Here is a 17,500-nt window from a genome sequence, read left to right as displayed (position 1 = left end):
TGCTTCTCAACCACATAGTTCCGGGCTCGGTCCCACTGTGTGGCACCTTGGGCACGTATCTTCTACTATAGCCTCGGGCCGACTAAAGCCTTGTGAGTCGATTTGGTAAACAGAAACTGAAAGACGCCTGTCTTATATATACATGTATATATTTGTGTATCTGTGTTTGTCCCCCCACCATCGCTCGACAACCGATGTTGGTGTGTTTACGTCCCTGTAATGTAGCATTTCGTCCTGGGGCCGATTTGTTCAACTAAAGACGGTGCTCCAGCATGGCCGCAGTCAAACGACTGAAGCAAGTAAAAGAATTAAATATATATATATATATATATATATATATATATATATATATATATATATACACACATATATATTTAAATTTACATATATACATACTCCTTCCTTATTCACTTAGTGGTTTCAGTCAGTGAACTGTGACCAGACTGGAGCAACACTTTATTTTTATCTTCGTTTACTAATTCATCTCCATTTTCTTTCAGCTTTGTTAATATTTTACGACTCTGAACGTGTCTAGAATTGCATTAGTAGCAGCTAATCTTCAATGAGAGTAACGTTCTACGGTTGGCTGGTCTGGCATTTCGGTTAGGAAATCATTTAATGATTTCTTGAATGTTTCCAGAGAAGCCCTTTTGTCTTTCTGATTTCTTTCGGTCAGCAATTAAGCACTTGAGGGTTGTCCTTGTCCGTGACATAGGTGCAAGGAACACACACGCACACACATATAAATATGCACCGACAATATACTCACACACGTATGCATTTATACATACACAGTGAAGACGCCTGGCTCAGTGGTTAGAGCGTCGGACTCACAATCATGAGGTAGTGAGTTCGATTCCCGGACCGGCCTATGTGTTGTGTTCTTGAGCAAGACACTTTATTTCACGTTGCTCCAGTTCACTCAGCTGTAGAAATGAGTTGCAATGTCACAGGTGCCAAGCTGTATCAGCCCCTTTGCCTTTCTATGAGACAACATCAGTGGTGTGCAGAGGGGAGGCTGGTATGCATGGGCGACTGCTAGTTTCCCATAAAGCAATCTTGCCTAGAACTTTTTAAGGGCAGTCCCATGGTCATTCATGACCGAAGGGAGTCTATCCGTCTGTATGTATGTCCTCTTCTGTTTTCATTCAATCATTTAAATTCTTCTTCCTTTGAAGAAGGAGCTGGTTTCTAACAAAAATACAAAATTCCATCGTTTGAACGTAGATAAAAGCGATGCCACATTTTAGATTTGAGAAAAGTTTTGCATATTTTTACTGTTCCACTTACAGAGTGTATTTTTAATGTGCGAGGTGATTGATTTCTTTTTCTGAAAACCCTAGCTTAATCCAGATAAATCCACTTTGTATGTATGTATGTATGTCTCTTCTATTTTTTAATTATTATAAATCTTCCACTGAGGAGGGAGCCGGTTTCCAACAAAGATACAAGGCCTCATCTTTAGGATGTAGTTAACACAGACAAATTCACATTTGAAACTTGAGAAAAGTCTTGCATATTTTTACTGTTCCACTCATAGATTGCATTTGTGTTGTACGGTCGATTTCTCTTTCTGAAAATCTCAGTTTATCCAGATTCTCCTTTAAGCATTTACTAACAAAACCTTGTGTTTCAATTATGAATTTACGTACGTACATACGTATGTATGTATGTATGTATGTATGTATGTATGTATGTATGTATGTATGTATGTATGTATGTATACCGTTGACGCAATGACCAGTTTAGGATTTGCGACAATTTCACATTTTCCGATTAGGAAAACCGGAAATAAAAGAAATAAGATAAAAATAAATTAATAAAGAAACTGCAATAACAAACACTGCGAACGAAAACAGGAGACTATAATAATAACAGCAGCAGCAGTAGCTGTAGTAGTAGTGGTAGTATAATAGTAGTAATTATTAAAATAAGGTGAATTATGATGATCATGATGATGATGATGATATCGAAACAAAACATCCGGCACACACACACACACACATGTATATATATATATGTATATATATGTATGTATATAAGCATGTATGTGTATGTGTGTACGGATACATACATACATGCACACATACATACATACATACATACATACATACATACATACATACATACATACATACAATAAAGACAGCCGTAAAGTAAACGAGCAGAAGGCAGACCCATTGATCGGTCGTTCACCTTACTGGAAATAGCCACCACATTCCCCTCGAATTGCACGCTAGCGTCTTCAAAACACAAAGGCCACATCGCAGCCGGTCAGTCCAGTTACATAACACATCCTACTTCCTGAACTGTCGACTTAATATTTCATTTGCTCTAAGGCGGTGAGCTAACAGAATCGTTAACACGCCGGGTAATCTACAGGCAATTTACAGGCTCTGAGCACATGGTCTATTCAATTTGCAAATTACGACGCTGATACAAGAGAAGTCACGAGGAAAAACGAGAATAAGGTATAGCCATAATTAAGCTAGTTGTTGCAGAATAATTCAGCAGAGAGGAGTCCAGAGTCTGCGAGACAGTTGCTCAATTCGGAGAGGCCGGTGCCCTCCAGTCCACCAAGAGAAATTTATCCATATGCGTACATTTGCTGAAAATTTCGAATCTGGAATTCAGTTGTACGGTGGAATTCTTAGATCTAAAAACAATATACGATCTTTTAGCTACGCATAAGTTGCATCTCTTAGATCCATTAACATATGGCATGGATTTCTCTCCGATTCTCTGCTGGATTATATGTGGTGTACACAGAAGGGGTAGGAGTGTGTTGGTGAATAACTTCTTGTCAGTCAGAGAAGATTATAATGGTTCTATATCTGGAGCAGCAGTGGTACTGTTTCAGATGGGAAGAGCCGTTCTGCATTGATAAATATTTGGAGAATCAGTAAATGTCGGGGATAGAAGAATTTTCTGGTTCGAAAAAGGAAAGCCAGTCTTTGTGATACAGCGCTTACTTTGTTTGTCTTAAGGGATTTTTGTTTGTCTTAAGGGATTCTCAATGATGCTAAACCCGAGCAATTGTAGTAATATTGACAGTTCTTGTTATTCGCTGTTCCTGTTTAACAAGTACGGGTAGGGTTCGGTAATATAGTAGAGCAGATTTTGTGTGAGGTGCCTCGGGTTGATGTATTCGAAGTTTTAGGGCGAGAGTGAACACACACACACATGTAGATATAATGAGCCAGGATAATCCCTATATGATGCAGTTGATTGCTGATCGGTATAGTTACAATGAATTTACCACATATAACAAAATAAAATAGCTGTGATACGTCATAGAAACGGAAACCTTGATGCTGGTTAAAGTTTATTAATTAACTGTGAACCGTTTCGTGTTGCTACCACTTCATCAGACAGAGCGTCTGTGTTGATATTAATAAAACTGGTTGAAGCCAGGCAAACATAAATGGAAAAAATCGAGAAGGGGGTCGTTGAAAAACGTGAAAACTCGTCTCTACTATATCGTTCTCAGATGCAAAATACGTCCTTTTCTACTCTAGCTTCCACCGTTTTATAGAGTAAGGTAGATTTCTTTTGTTTCTTAATGAAGTGGTTCTCTCATATTTACAGGTTTACAGCGCTTGTATTTCTTCAAACCTGTCTTTTGTTTTTTAAAATATTTCGTTGATGTGTTTGGGAAATTGTTTTGGAGACATTCCACCGACTGATCATTTTCTGTAAATGAATCGCGATTCGTCTAATCAATGTAATTTCGCATTGGTAGAAAGTTTTAGAAACAATATTGGTTTTTAAAAACGGTGCATGGCTGTGAAATGGTCACCGAACTGAACAGCGGATAATTGTGGCATATTTCTTGGGATGTTATTGAATTGGTGAGAAGACAAGTTTTGTCATTGATCTTCGCCACGCCTAATTATTCTTACCGGAAGACAAAAATTAATGAAGTATCTTAAACAATTTTCAGTCTGCTCATCGTCCATCGTCGTTTTGCAGGTTGACGTAAATCCCATTTTCGTTATCTCTTTCACTTCCTCATGTTTTCTTCACCCCCTGCTCTCTCTCTCTCTCTCTCTCTCTCTCTCTCTCTCTCTCTCTCTCTCTCTCTCTCTCTCTCTCTCTCTCTCTCTCTCTCTCTCTCTTTCTACCTTTATCCCTCCTGCTATCTCTGCCGCTATCTGTCTGACTAACTTCCATAATCTGGTAACCTGTGTATATGTCTCCCTTTTCATGATATACAATCTTCCCTTTCTTTCTTTCTTTCTTTCTTTCTTTCTTTCTTTCTTTCTTTCTTTCTCTTTCTCTTCCCTCTACTATTCTTCCTCTAATTCTCTTTGCCGTTATCTCTGTCACTGTGCCCGTGGCTGATGTCAGCATCAGATAGGTGTGTATTTCACTGCCCTTCCTCTCATCGCACACATTCACTTCACAAAAACGTGACCCCTATCCTCAACATTACACCCAACACAACTTGATCGAGTGGCTTCGTCTCATATGGCTTGCAGTGGATAAGTACATTTGTAGCATTTTAGCTTTTATGGGTGACTGGAATCTGGGTGGAAAAATGTCCTTCTTTGCTTGCTTTACGTTGAACTGAATGTGCGTTCGAGGTGTCGATGTTCACTGAGTCCTGCAATTCGCATCGGTTCAAGCGGATAGCCGCGCTCTTCATCGACGGACGAGCCGAGTGATCCCCCGTCCTGCTTTCTACTATATGCACAAAGCCTGACATTTTGGGATATGTATGTATGTATGTATGTATGTATGTATGTATGTATGTATGTATGTATGTATTGTATCTCTCTCTCTCTCTCTCTCTGTATATATATATATATATATATATCTGGTCTTCGAAACGTCTAGATAGAATAGAGACAGCTGATGAAGGGATATTCCAAGGGACTTTCCGTTTTCCTTTGTGTTCGTTCCGTTGTCTGTAGTTTATTGTTCTAACGTCCTGTACCCTGATATGCATGTATATACACATGTAGATGTAAGTATGTACATATATGTGTGTATACATGTATATATATTCTTTGTATTATATATATATATATATATATATATATATATATATATATATATATATATATATATATATATATATATATATATATATATATATATATATATATATATATATATATATATATATATATATATATATATATATATATATATATATATATATATATATATATATATATATATATATATATATATATATATATATATATATATATATATATATATATATATATATATATATATATATATATATATATATATATATATATATATATATATATATATATATATATATATATATATATATATATATATATATATAGGTGCAGGAGTGGCTGTGTGGTAAGTAGCTTGTTTACCAGCCACATGGTTCCGGGTTCATTCCCACTGCGTGGCATCTTGGGCAAGTGTCTTCTACTATAGCCTCGGGCCAACCAAAGCCTTGTGAGTGGATTTGGTAGACGGAAACTGAAAGAAGCCTGTCGTATATATATATATATATATTTTTTTTTATGTATGTATGTGTTTGTGTATATATTTGTGTGTCTGTGTTTGTCCCCCCACCCCCACCCCAACATCGCTTGACAACCGATGGTGGTGTGTTTACGTCTCCATAATTTAGCGGTTCGGCAAAAGAGACCGATAGAATAAGTACTAGGCTTACAAAGAATAAGTCCTGGGGTCGATTTACTCGACTAAAAGACGGTGCTCCAGCATGACCACAGTCAAATGACTGAAACAAGTAAAAGAATAAAAGAGTAAAGAGTATCTATCTATGATAATTTGTATCTAATTTGAAGGCGCGTGACCAAGTGTTTAGGTTGTTGCACTCATGATCGCTAGATAGTAGGTTCAATTCTCTGACTAGGCAGCGTGTTGTGTTCTTGAGAGAAACACCTCATTTTATGTTGCTCCAGTCCCTACCCATGGAGTGTTGGCCTGCTCGACTAGCCAGTGGGGTGGCGTCATTTGAAGGCTGAAACACTATAAAGCGTATTATGACGAGTGGTGTGTAACAACATTTGATAGCCTGGTCGGTCACGTGATTACGTGATTTTTTAAAATCCGCATAATCACTTCTAAACCAGCTCAATTTGATCCCTCTTGTAGTCTTTCTTTACCTTCTGGAATGATCCCCTGTGAAGACAACCGAATCTAAGTTTGAATCTTTTCGGTGCTACTAACTGTCTCCTACACGGAAAATATCTGGATCTCATCTGTGAACAATATATGTGTGTGTATATATATATATATATATATATATATATATATATATATATATATATTTATATGCACATAATTTACATTATTTACATTTGACGGATATATATATATATACATACACACACACACACACACACACACAGAGTTGCTGCAGAAGCAATTGTAACAGGTCATTAAAAATGTTTTGAAACTTTTCCTTGCTTTCTTCGGGTTATATTTTATTCTTCGCAAAACCAACACAATGGTTTTACCGTTATGCAACCAGGACTTCGATATTAGTCTGGAATCCGACAGTGTAGATTGCCAAAATCTGGAGTTAAGTGTTAAGAAATAGACTATCTTTCCCAGGACCTTACACACACACACACACACACACACACACACACACACATTCAGGGCACTACTGGAAACTTGTAAACCAATGCAACATGTGGTATAGTTGGATAAACAGTGATTAAACTGACAGCCTCCCCACAAACCAATTTGATGAGGTGTGGAGGTTGTTATAAATCCAGCAGTACAAGGATATTACATATCATAAAAACAGATTAACTCGGCGTAGGATCAAGCGATTATCTAGCTATAATACCAGCGACTTAAAATCCTAGATATGTGTTTGTTGCTCCGTGAGGTTACTAAGGCAGAAGTTGCCTTGAAGCGGTACGAACATAAACCCGAAGGCATCATCGAAAATGATAATGCAAAGATCCTATGGGATTTTATGATTCAGTGCAACCACGAGGTAGAGAATAGGAAGCCAAACATAGTCTTAATTGAGAATGAAAGCAAACGATGCTGGATCATAGATATATAAGCGTTGTGAAAGCATGTCTCGAGAAGAAAGTTACTCTGTCATTAAAACCATTAAAGACGCTAAGACATATCTTATTTCACTTTGTCTTGGGTCTTCTTCGTTTAAGACGATGCGAGTCATTGCGCTGTTATGCAAGCTCCTCTCAACTTAGATTTCTCACGCTCACTGCTGACAATATAATGATGGTGGCTGCGTTCAAATTCCGCCGAGGTCGACTTTGCCTTTCCTCCTTTCGGAGTCGATAGATTAAATACCAGTTGCGTACTGGTGTCGATCAAATCGACTGGCCCGCTTCCGCAAAATTTCGGGCCTTGTGCTTAGAGTAGAAAAGAATATAGTGATGGTGGTATATTCTCTTGTCTAAAATTTTAAAAATACCGGATATTTGTGTTATTTTGATATCATCGCAATCATTGGTGATAGCCATGGACACAGAATTCATGTACATACATACATGCAAGCATACATACATACATACATACATACATACATACATACATACATATATTCATGTGTGTGTGTATGTATTCATATATATATATATATATATATATATATATATATATATATATATATATATATATAGTCATACACACACACATATATGTGTATATATATATATATTTATATATATATGCGAGTAAAAATAAATACAAAGAAGGTGGTTTTTTTGTATGATTGTGTATAGAGGAATATATTATTTTGTTTAAAAGAGTTCCAACACTGTCTGTTTTTTATGTTTTATTTATATTCCTGCAGAACCAATGTGGGGTATAGAATATGGAATATACAATATATAATATAAAATAAAATAAAATAAAAATGGATGGCACCATGAAAGAAAGTATTGAATGTAGATGAAATATTGAGTGTTCAATATAAAGGATCAAATATATAAATATATAAATATAAATATATAAAGGCGACTCGAGTTTCAGGGCTATTTCCCTTCGTCATGGCCGGTATGACAGACTTTAACAGACTGTTAAAGTCTGTCATACCGGCCATGACGAAGGGAAATAGCCCTGAAACTCGAGTCGCCTTTATATATTTATATTTATATATTTATATATTTGATCCTTTATATTGAACACTCAATATTTCATCTACATTCAATACTTTCTTTCATGGTGCCATCCATTTTTATTTTATTTTATTTTATATTATATATTGTATATTATATTATATATTGTATATTCCATATTCTATATCCCACATTGGTTCTGCAGGAATATAAATAAAACATAAAAAACAGACAGTGTTGGAACTCTTTTAAACAAAATAATATATATATATATATATATATATATATATATATATATATATATATATATATGAGAACAAGATAGATAGTCAGATAGCCGTGTATGTTAATGTGTGCGCGCATGCGCGTGTCAGTAGAATTTCCAAAAACCAAATGCCGCTGAGATGTTTTTTGTCATCCTAAGAATATACTAAGAGATACCTAAGATGGCAGAAGGGAATTCCTTCAACCACACAGAAACATTCTACCGTTTATCACATACACACATGTATGTATCTATATACACATATATACACATACATATATATATAATATATATATATATATATATATATATATATATATATATATATATATATATATATATATATATATATATACATATATGTGTGTGTGTGTGTGTGTGTGTGTGTGTGTGTGTGTGTGTGTGTGTGTGTGTATGTGTGTGTATATATATATATATATATGTATGTATGTATGTATATATATATATATATATATATATATATATATATATATATATATATATAGACGAATGTATATATACGTATATATGTACAGTTTGAAGTCAACTACAGCCATTTATCAAACTTGACTCTCAAATCTCAGAGCGAGCCTGACCCTTTGCAGCTCACGTGAGAACTAACAAGTTCAGTCGTTCACATTCTTGTGTGGTCCCTTCGCTGTGTCTGTCAGAACGGCAGTAAGTCATAGCTCGCCATAGCTTACATTTATTCTTGACCGGAAGTTGACATTTTTGGGACAGAAAGGTCGTCACGGACTCTTACTAGCGACACAAAATAAAACGTTTTATGGCCGTAATGTTGTTTGAGTAAACAACAATTATACTGAAGCAACTCCTTAACCCTTTAATGTATCAACTCACAGGACAAATGCACCAGCCAACCAGCCAACCAGCCAACCAACGGGCTATATATTAAACTAATTGTCTCTCTGTCTAACTTCTTTTGTCTGTTTGTCTATGACAAACACGCACACGTACTCATACTTTCACCCGTTCTGTCTCCCCTCTCACACACACACGCATACACACATATGTATACACATATATGCATACATAGATACACACATACATATATATACATAAGGCGGCGAGCTGGCAGAAACGTTAGCACGCCGGGCGAAATGCTTAGCGGTATTTCGTCTGTTTTTACGTTCTGAGTTCAAATTCCGCCGAGGTCGACTTTGCCTTTCGGGGTCGATTAAATAAGTACCAGTTACGCACTGGGGTCGATATAATCGACTTAATCCGTTTGTCTGTCTTTATTTGTCCCCTCTGTGTGTAGCCCCTTGTGGGTAGTAAAGAAATAACGCACATACATATATACACGAAATTATACGCGCCCAGACATACCTACACACGTATATTTACACATGTATAGACAAATACACATATTTTAGGATTGTCAGATAATTCCCCCACCCCGCCCATTTATTTTAATCCTTATTTTTTTAATCAACAATATTAACAAATCAGTCAATAATATATTCTTCCTCGTTGTTCACGACTTGTTTGCATTCCAACAACTTGTTAATGTCTTGACGATCGAAATCACTGAATCTTTCTTGATGAATTCCTCGAATCAAAACTTCTGTTTCAGGTCGTTGTCGCATGAAACAAACTGCACACTACAAAAATTAAGAACGAGACAGGTAATAATCTGAAAGCTCATCAACAGCATTCTTGGACAAATTAGCGTCGTATGGGCGTTCGTTGTCCTGTTGAAGAAGCACTTTGTGTCGCCGGTCGGGTCGTTTCGGCTGGTCTACTCCGTTCAGCCGGTGAATCAGCTGAACGTAAATCTCTACACTGACTGTGGTGCTGTTTCAAAGCTTTTCGTAGAGGATTAGCCCTTCTCAGGTTCACCAACTTCAGATCGTTGTCTTGTGTGAATGAAGGCCTGGCTTGACTTGCTCCAGCTGTCGCTTGAGCAAACTAGCAGTGACAGAAATGTGCTGGAGTTTATCTCTTTCTTTCAGACCACGTGGTACTCATGCACCGAGATTTTGAACATTACCTGTTGAGTGAAGTGAGGGATGACGGTATCATGAGAGAATCCCATCTACTGGGTCAATTCGTAATGGATTGACTCGGATCCTTCTCGATGAATTCCTTCAATCGATCCCTGTTGAACTGAACAGGTCAATCGGAATGTGGGGGTGACTGTGGAGCCAAATGTCCTCTCCTTCAAGCGTAAAAGCAATTTCTGTGCAGTTTTTTTTAGTAATAGTGCCTTCTCTATTTACAACATAAATATCTCGAGCAGTTTTGGCAGCTTGAAGCAAAGAGAAGCAGGTGCAGGAAATGAGTGGTTCAAATTTCATAAACTCTAAACACAAGTTCTAGAGCTACAAAACCCCCCATAAAACGCTACGATAAAAATACTTTTCTTGTTAATTCAAATAACATTGGAAAGAAACGAAGGAGTTTATTTGACAACCCAATACATACATACATACATCTACCAGATCCACTCATAAGGTTTTGGTCGGCCTGAGTGTGTAATAGAAGACACTTGCCCGAGGTGCCATGCAGTGGGACCGAACCCATGTGGTTATGAAGCAAACTTACCACACAGCTATGCCTACTTCTAGTATGTGTGCGAGTATGTGTGTGTGTATGTGTGTGTGTACGTGTGTTTATGTGTGTGTATGTTTATATGTTATTTCTTTACTGCTCAAAAGGGGCTAAACATAAAGGGGACAAACAAGAACAAAGTGTTTAAGTCAATTAGATCGACCCCAGTACGTAACTGGTACTTAATTTATCGACCCCGAAAGGATGAAAGGCAAAGTCGACTTCGGCGGAATTTGAACTCGGAACGTAACGGCAGACAATATACCGCTAAGCATTTCGCCCGGCATGCTAACGTTTCTGCCAGCTCGCCGTGTGTTTATGTGTGTGCGTGTGTCTGTGTGTGTGTGTGTGCGCGCCTTTGTGTGTGTCTTTGAGCGTATGTGTGTGTGTGTCTATGTGTGTGTGTATGTGTATGTGTGTGTCTATGTGTGTTTGTGTGCGTCTTTGTGTGTGTGTGTCCATGTGTGCGTCTTTGTGTGTGTGTATGTGTGTGTGTATGTGTGTGTGTATGTGTGTGTGTGTGTGCGTCTTTGTGTGTGTGTGTCCATGTGTGTGTCTTTGTGTGTGTGTATGTGTGTGTGTCTATGTGAGTGTTTATGTGAATGTGTGCATGTATGTGTGTGTGTGTGTGTGTGCGTGCGTACACATCTAAGGCAGTGGGGGGGGGGTTGATAAAAGGAACTGGAAGAGACCCCTTTCATTGCCAACGGGTAGCCATTGAAAGAATGAGAATGAAGAACGAACATACTTGACCTCTTGTGACACGACCAATGGACGAGAACGAATGAATGGCCCTGACATGACTACACACGTAGACAATTTTTTGGTGTGTGGAGGTCACGACTAGATTTATATTTGAGTAGAACCATTAGTTTTTTTCTTCTTCCTTGTTTTAATTACTTTGTCTCATTTCAATCTAATATACACTCTTTTATCTCTTACCGCACCTCTTTCCCACTCTCGCTCCCACTCTCGCTTCCACGACTGCCATTCCCGTCACATGCCCGTTAATCGCTCTCTGGAGAACCATCGTTGTTCTCTCTCAGTCCAACATATTTTGTCCTCAACAAATCTCACTTGGGTTAATTCTCTAAATTTTCAAACGATTTAATCAACCCAACCCTCTTCATATCCAAACGGGCGTGCGGGGGGTGGGGGGGTTAAGGGGTGATTTTGCAAACTTTAGAAAACGAGATAAGTTGGTGCTTCACCCTTCCTTCTTCCTGTGTCTCTCCTCTATCTGGTCCCTACTGAGAACCCATTATAACCCCTTCTTCTCCAACACCTCTTCCACGGCCTTTGCTCAATCTTTCACCTTCCTTTAATGTCTACCACTATTGCACATGGCCAACATCATTTGTCCGTTAATCTTTCTCTTCCTATGATTTATCCGTTAACTACAACCAGAAATGTCTTCCAATCTATCTATCTATCTATCTATCTATCTATCCGTTCATCTATTTCTCACTCCCTTTCTCTATTTCTCTCTCTCTTCTTCACCCTCTCTCTTTCTGCCTCACTGTATGTATGCATGTATGTATATATATATATATATATATATATATATATATATATATATATATAGATATGCAGGGCAGGGAATCGTCAATTAGTAATAAAATTAATAATTAACAATTTTGCCGGGTAGCTCAGTATGAAAAAACCTTTTCGGTAAAAAACATTTATAATCATAAATATATAGGGATTGACAGTAACCTGCTTCTCCAACATACTGAGAATTCAGAAATAGCAGTCAAAGAACTACTGATTTCAAAACTACAAATTATTACTCCAGATTGATAGCGATATTTTTGATACACACAGAACAAAAAACAACTAATTGACGATTCCCTGCCCTGTATATCTATATTTTAATAATACCTCTAAGGTGAATAGTTAAACCGCAGGAAGTTCGTACGGGTCTCTTTTCTATGCGGGACTATTTATGATGCACACTGAATTGAATTCATTGGGGCGAGGGATTTTGAACTCACTGGCCGATAAATTTCTTAACGTCTTCCTCACGTGGTATTGATGTTCACATGGTCAAAATTAACGTGAGTTATTTAGACATTAACAAATTTATTAGAATATTTAGCTGAAGATCAGAATGGAGTATTCTTTGCTCTTAACTGTGAAACGATCGTACTAAATTAACTAAAGGCAGGTGGTTTTTTTTACTCTTCTCTACTGTTTTTTGTTCTGTGTGTATCAAAAATATCGCTATCAATCTGGAGTAATAATTTGTAGTTTTGAAATCAGTAGTTCTTTGACTGCTATTTCTGAATTCTCAGTATGTTGGAGAAGCAGGTTACTGTCAATCCCTATATATTTATGATTATATATATATATATATATATATATATATATATATATATATATATATATATATATATATATATATATATATATATATATATATATATATATATATATATATATATATATATATACATATATATATATATAATCAAAATAAGCAACAAGGATATCCAGAGGTAATGCAGTACGATCGTTTCATGCAGTACAGTCTTTATGCAGCTGAGGATTGCTTTGCATTTAAATTGATGTAAAGATTGCATTGTTCAATTAAATGGAGTTGCATGAAACGATCGTACTGCATTAACTTTGTATATCTTTGTTGCTTATTTTGATTTTAATCACCTTATTTTGAAATTGCATGGATAATACCGTACTAAATTCTGGTGCCTCAACTTAAGTACCTAATTTAGATTTATCTGAATCTAAATTTTTGCTATATATATGTATGTATGTATGTATGTATGTATGTATGTATGTATGTATGTATGTATGTATGTATGTATGTATGTATGTATGTACGTATGTATGGTATGTATGTATACATATAAACGTATATATGTATATATGTATTTATATATACACACACATAATTTTATGCATACATATATGATATTATATCTGTGTGTGTGTGTGTGTGTTTGTGTGTGTGTGTGTATGTACGGTGGTGCTTCCTCTAGCGCTCTAGATACGTTCCTAAAAATGCATCTCTACATGAAACAACATTATATGCAGTGTTTATAATATATGATAAATAGAGAGACGGGTTTGTACGAACGCAAATGTAAGTAAAAGAGATTCAATGTGTCAGCCTCCCTATGTTTAATAAATTTAGATAATCCCATACGGAATGATATTACAACGTAGTGATCATGAGTTCTAACGAAATTAGAAAAGAGGAATAATTAAATCATGTTATTTAATGATATTTAAACAAATTAAATTAGTGAAATTTAATCACTCCTACACAGATCTAATCAGTCTAAAAGGAAACGAAGCCGAAATGATTCAGTATTCCCTTCTCTACAAACTAAACCCTTTTTACTGCAGGGACTTCACCATACCACGATGCTAGATTTTGGCCATTTTCAGAAGTCGATGCAGTTACTTCTGAAGTTTTCTTTGCACGATCAGATGTTAATTTACCTGGAAAGAAACAATATAGTTATTGAGTGGCTGTGTGGTAAGTAGTCTGCTTACCAACCACATGGTTCCGGGTTCAGTCCCACTGCGTGGCATCTTGGGCAAATGTCTTCTACTATAGCCTCGGGACGAATAAAGCCTTGTGAGTGGATTTGGTAGACGGAAACTGAAAGAAGCCTGTCGTATATATGTATATATATATATATGTGTGTGTGTGTGTTTGTGTGTCTGTGTTTGTCCCCCTAGCATTGCTTGACAAACGATGCTGGTGTGTTTACGTCCCCGTAACTTAGCGGTTCGGCAAAAGAGACCGATAGAATAAGTACTAGGCTTACAAAGAATAAGTCCTGAGGTCGATTTGCTCGACTAAAGGCGGTGCCCCAGCATGGCCGCAGTCAAATGACTGAAACAACTAAAAGAGTAAAAGAATAAGAAGAGTTGAAATTATTGTATGCAAACTTTCACGGCTCTAGCATCACTCCTTCATAGTCAGCCTATGAACTTTTCAGCCTATTCTCATAATCCCGATAATCCATAACTGTTGTAAATATAGTCTAACCTCAAGAGTGACGAGTAGATTAGAGATAAATGTTATTTTGTTTAAGACATTGGTCTTTCTGCAGTTATCTCCCTGAATTGCAACTATTTCCCACATCGAAGTGAGTTTCGTTAATCTATAATAACAAAAGCGAAATTCTGTCTGTCCGTCTGGGACCCCCTGTGTCTCAGTCTATATTTGCTCTAAATAGACATATTATACCTTTTTGGAATCAGAATGATCCCAGGATTGAAAACCTGCCCTTCATTTGGCTCTTGAACATCCAGCATTGGGATCTGATTTAAAAGCATCTGAGTTGCTATTTCTAGCAGGTAAAGCTTGACACATTCACGCCATCTTGGTGGCGTTTGTCAGATGACGTCAGAGATCAAGGGGGAGATAAATGACATTCGCGTCGTCGAGATAAGAAATTTGGGACAAACTGGTCAACAGTTGGAATTCAGCTTGGGACTGGAACACTACAATGACTGCATTGCATTGCAAAATTAATTCTTATTCGTCCTCAACCTCTGATCAAACACCACCGGGACATATGGACATTATAGACGTATTATAGTCATGCGATTTAGCTCCGTTTCGTTTCGGGCCGCAGGCATAGTTAGCCCTCCGCGAGAGCTAGGTTAATAGTCCGTACGGAGTGCAGTTTTTGAGCTTGTGCAGAATAAAATGAATTGCAAAAACCAAACTAAAAAAAAAAAAAAAGAAGCAAACTACAACGGATCGGCTGTTACCAATGAGAGTTCATGATTTATGTAAGAGAAATAATTCCAATACCATATCGAGTCAACTGATTCACCTTTTCTTTCGTTTTTCGAATTTACAAACATGATATACAAATTAGAAAGCCTTGAACTCCGCACCTCCGTAGATAAACTTGGCAAGCCACCTATCACTGAGCTACCGACAATGTTTATATTACAGATTAACATTCCATTAATACTTTGTTCCTAATATTTTCCAGAGTTTACTATTTTAGAGTCTTTTTCTTCTTCTTCTTTGTTTTTTTTTTGTTGTTCTTTCAACAGAAATATAGCTAGAAAGTGAATATACTGCATTTGTTTACACTTAAGCCTCTGCTAGACTAAACAGAACCACTTGGAGGCTAGAAAAGAACACTGAATGCTGTATTAAACTGAGCACAACTAACTTCACTGCTGTTTCTTTGGCAAGACGATGGAGTTGCTTCCGGCTTGCTCTGATAGAATTCAACTCTAAAGGAGTTGCAGTGATGTCGTCACAGCACGTGACTCAATGAATGGAATTAAAAGAATACCCTACACTCCACTAAATCTGATACTGTGGCTGCTGCTGCTGCTAGCTGCTGCTGCTGCTGTTGTTGTTGTTGTTACTGCTGGTACTGTTGCACTATTGGTTCTTCTTCTTCTGCGGCTGCTGTTGCTGTACCTCCTCCTCCTGCTCCTCCTCTTTAGATTTATTACTATTTAGACATCGTCATTATCCTTGTTGTTGTTGTTGTTGTTGCTATTGATATCGTCAACATTAATTTCTGATTCTTCTGCCTTCTTTTCCTCTTCCTCCTCCTATTCCCCTCCCCCCACTTCCTCTTCATAGTCGACACATTTTTATCATGGTCAGCTTTTCGTGCTCAATTTTTTCGCAGCGTCTGTGGCCATTAAAAGCCGACGAGAACGTATCGTAGCTCTTTGCTCCGACATTCGAAACTCTGAGTACAATAATGACAACCGTTTACTTTTTGCTGAAATTTATAACATATAAAATAATCCTCTATTTCTACAAATATCGAGGTCTCATTCTTTTGTTGTTATACATATTATTATTATTATTATTATTATTATTATTATTATTATTATTATTATTATCATCATTATTATTATTATTATTATTATTATTGCTGTTATTGTTATATGTCGTGGCATTCCGTCGATTACGATGACGTGGGTTCCAGTTGATCCGATCAGCGGAACAACATGCTGTTGAAATTAACGTGCAAGTGGCTGAGCATTCCACAGACACGTGTACTCTTAAGTAGTCCCCGGGGAGATTCAGCGTGACACAGTGTGTGAAAAGGCTGGCCCTTTGAAATCCAGGTACAACAGAAACAGAAAGAAAGAGTGAGAGAAAGCTATTGTGAAAAAGTACAGCAGGGTTCACCACCACCCCACTGCCGGAGCCTCGTGGGGCTTTAAGTGTTTTCGCTCAATATATCATGCACACTCACACACATATATTTATTGTCCACAAGGGGCTAAACATAAAAGGGACAAACAAGGACAGACGAAAGGATTAAATCGATTACATCGACCCTAGTGCGTAACTAGTACTTATTTAATCGATATCCTAAAGGATGAAAGGCAAAGTCGACCTCGGCGGAAATTGAACTCAGAACGTAACGGCAGACGAAATACCGTTAAGTATTTCGCCCGGTGCGCTAACGTTTCTGCCAGCTTGCCATCTTGCTAAGCATTTCGGTCGGCGTGCTATCGATTCTACCAGTCGCCGCCCTTTAAAATCCAAGGATCGAGATGTAGGAAGACAGTTAGCTTCAAGCAAACCGTAGTAAATATAAAAAAAAAACAACTTTCAAGGCCAATT

The 17,500-nt window shown here is 37.1% G+C and overlaps 1 protein-coding gene and 1 pseudogene across 2 annotated transcripts in view; one reads left to right on the top strand and one right to left on the bottom strand.

Annotated features, from left to right (window-relative positions):
- LOC149134924 (uncharacterized) overlaps nt 1-17,500 on the top strand; it is an 88,353-nt gene that overhangs the window by 53,481 nt on the left and 17,372 nt on the right. The window lies entirely within an intron of this gene.
- Nucleotides 4,560-4,683, bottom strand: LOC149134925 (5.8S ribosomal RNA; annotated as a pseudogene; the record flags this gene model as incomplete).

Source organism: Octopus bimaculoides, chromosome 6, assembly GCF_046866305.1.
Source record: "Octopus bimaculoides isolate indiv1 chromosome 6, ASM4686630v1, whole genome shotgun sequence".
Classification (NCBI taxonomy): Eukaryota; Metazoa; Mollusca; class Cephalopoda; order Octopoda; family Octopodidae; genus Octopus; species Octopus bimaculoides.
The sequence above is the reverse complement of the archived record's forward strand: the minus strand, read 5'-3'. Positions and strand labels throughout refer to the sequence as shown.